Genomic DNA, 3,437 nt, shown 5'->3' on the forward strand with positions numbered 1-3,437 from the left:
CCCCTTCCCATTTAAAATTCTGAAGTTGAATTCAAAATGGCGGACTTCAAAATGGCCGCCGATCGCGCGGGTGGCTTCAATGTGGTTCCCCGTTGGTCTGATAACGATTGGTCATCACCATTTCCATGTTGCGCGTTGCAGTGGCCTTGTACAGGGGTGTTAAGTGACTTTTTGAGCCACCCTGTAGATTTAGTTTTTTCTGGCAGATTATTTTTTGTCATATTTGTATCTGATATGGTAAGATCACACATGACACGTCCATTGAGAAGTTCGCGTACTGATTTAAGCATTCTGGTGTCATATATGGGCATCAAATTAAACTCATTTTCTAATTAGTAAACGTTGAGAAAATATTATGTTAATTGTGTTTTTATTAATTATATTTCCAATCATGTACGACAGCAACACGAGAAATAATGATTTAAAACTGTAACATAAAGCCTCTTCATTTTCTTATGAAGTATATCTTCACATTTCTTTATATATTAAGGCCGATATAGAAGGAATACAGTGCTCATATGATCGTCAATTAATTGAAAATATTTTCCATTTAATAGTATTGTAAAACTTCCCAATTTCCCCCGACTGTTGACAAGAAAAGCTCACCAGGTTAGGCAGTGAGAGTCCGGGTCACCTCTGGCGCAGTGAACGCCCTCTGCTGTATTCTTCCCGTGTTTTATCTAGCTCGACGGAGGAAGCCGAAAAAAGCAAGGGGGGAAAACTGGGCATCGGAGCACGTGCCCTTCCGATAGAAAACTCAACAGATGGCAGCAACTGTTCGGAGAATGCCGATAGCGGCCAGGTGCGAGGTATTTTATTTTTTGTTTTGTTTAGCTTCTGTATTGGGGGAAAGTAAGCAGATATTATAATAACAATTTATTGGCCTTTAGAATGTATACACACATACATATTCATACATATATAGATACACATATACATATACAGCACATATACATATCTAAAGGGGGAAACCTCCCGAAGTAGCCCGCCTCCACCCGCGTACTTTCGAGGGTATGCTCTCAATGTCCTGGTACCTTTAAATAAACCAGGACGTCAGTTTCCTGAATTTAAACGGTTCCCCCGCCTTTTTATCCTACTTCTTCTCATCTTTATTTTCATACATAAAATACAATTACAAAAAAATAAAATAAAATACATGGAGATTCTATACATAGCTACATTTAATAATTTTTAGTTTGTATTATTTTAATAGACCGTTCTGGTGACCGGAACAAGTCTTAAAGATTTCTTGTAAATTTACTGTGCATTTGTATGATTGGTAGTTAATTAAATTTGTTAATAGTAGTTATGGATTAGTTTATGTTAGTTTATTGGTTAGTTTTAGTTATCGTATAGATAGTACTATAGGAAATGCTATGTACAGGAGGGACAACCATTCTGGTATCCAGAACTGTTTTAAGCTTGAGGGGAGAGTATGATGGGGTGAGAGTTTGGATTGGGGTGAATGATTGCTTGGATTAGTCTGCACGGACGCAAGTTCCCTGTCTGGTTTCCAGATCAGGCTTTATTGTAGTGTGTGGGGAGAATTTGCTATTTGGAAGTTAAATGCACTGAAATACTGGGCTAGTTCATTAATTTAGTGGATGTCGATTCCTAATATACACTTACTGTAAGAGGTTTTGTAGTTCCTTATTTATCTCGCCGTTGTTTCATTTATGTGTTGAGGACACACGCCCGATAAGATACCGGCGTCAGCACTCCGTGTCAACTTGGTTATGCGACATGAAGCTGACTCTGCATTCCACGGGAGCGACAGTGGCCGTGCGAGGTTCAATGTCCGTGCAGACTGAGGCTGCTATGAGATCTCAGAATGAAATCACAGCCGCACAATTTAACGTGAATTAACGGGTACTAAGTTTTGATAGAATGCTAATTATGCGGAAACTGTAATTGTTAGATATGTAATAGATAAATAAATATGACATAAAAAACGCAAATAATTATATGTAGACTTGATAATAATAATAATAATAATAATAAATTTAAAAAAGGGAAAAGATAAACAAACTTTTATATTAGATTATATTAATTAATAATAAGTATATAAATATATGTTCATGGTTTTTACTACACTTACATTGTTAAAAAATTAATTTTAATTTAATTTGTTTGTTCGAAATTTCCTTTTATATTAAGTCTCTTTGGTGCCTACTGGATTCCAGCAGATTCCAAGTCTAGCAATTTTCAAGTTAAATTTTTAAGAGTTTATGGCCCCTCATCTTGGATGTATTATTAAAGAAACTTTAGTCACGATTTAATGTGGGGTTCTGATATTACTTTTAAAGTTGTTTTTTTTGTTGTTTTTTTCGTTATTATGCTATTGTATTATTTTATCCCTAGAGATGGTTTTTAGGTCATTTTCATCTTCGACGACTTCTCTCCGGGCAACCTTCATGGCTCTCTCCAGGCTGATTGGACGGGGGTAACCCTCTCCTGGCGGCGGCTCCTCGTCTCCCAGTTGACACTCTGAAGTTTCTCCTTCGGGTTGAATCTTCCGGTGCTGACTCCTCTTCTTCCTGTGGTATCTGCTCCCGACGCGATTGTGACGGTCTCCGGGGAGGGGGTGTGGGGACTTGGTTTTGTATCCTGCTGCTTCTGCGGGGCTCCTGTTGAGGAGGGGTGGCTGGTGGGCGCCGGGTTTCCGGTTCCGTCAGGTACCTCCGCAACTCGATATTGGACACTAAATCTGCGAGGTCGCATAACTTATTTAAATGTTCGCTCCTTATCAGTTCGAAGATGTTGTTATTCGGCAGGTCTCTTCTGGCCGATATTATCTGTTCATCAGAGGCGGGGCAGGAAAAAACTCTATGTTCTGGCGTGTCTCTTTCCATCCGGCAGTCTCGGCATACGTCGGTTTCCCTTTTACCTATTTTTGTGAGGTAACTCCCGTATGGTCCGTGCCCTGTTAGAAGATGTATCAGCCCTATGGATGGCGTGACGTCCCTGTTAATATTATAATGCAAGCACTGTTTGCATGCCTTGTTATAGTAATTCCTAAGATCTTCGATGCTTTTGCCTAATATCTTTTCTTTACAATCCATTTCGCCAAAAATTAAAGCCGCAAACTTCCTCAACAACTCCATTGCAAAAAGTTGTCGCGCACCCGAAGCCTTGCAGTTGCATGCCGAAGGTTTTGTTTTCAAACACTATATCACCAATATGAGCAAATTTACTTACATCGACATTTTAAATACGTTGCTGAAAACCTTTAGATAATGTAGACGAGTCAAAGAGAAAGAAGACGAAGACACTGCTAGTAGAAAATAATATTTATCTTGGTACACATGTAAGCGAGTATGGATAAGTCTGGGCGTTCAGCTGAGTTTCTGTCATCTGCATTATTTTTTGTTTTGCATTTCTATTATCATGACGAATTGGCCTGTGCTGGTTGTTCAGTGGAAAGAAAGACGTGTTAG

Source organism: Lepisma saccharinum, chromosome 13, assembly GCF_977018435.1.
Source record: "Lepisma saccharinum chromosome 13, izLepSacc3.1, whole genome shotgun sequence".
Lineage (NCBI taxonomy): Eukaryota > Metazoa > Arthropoda > Insecta > Zygentoma > Lepismatidae > Lepisma > Lepisma saccharinum.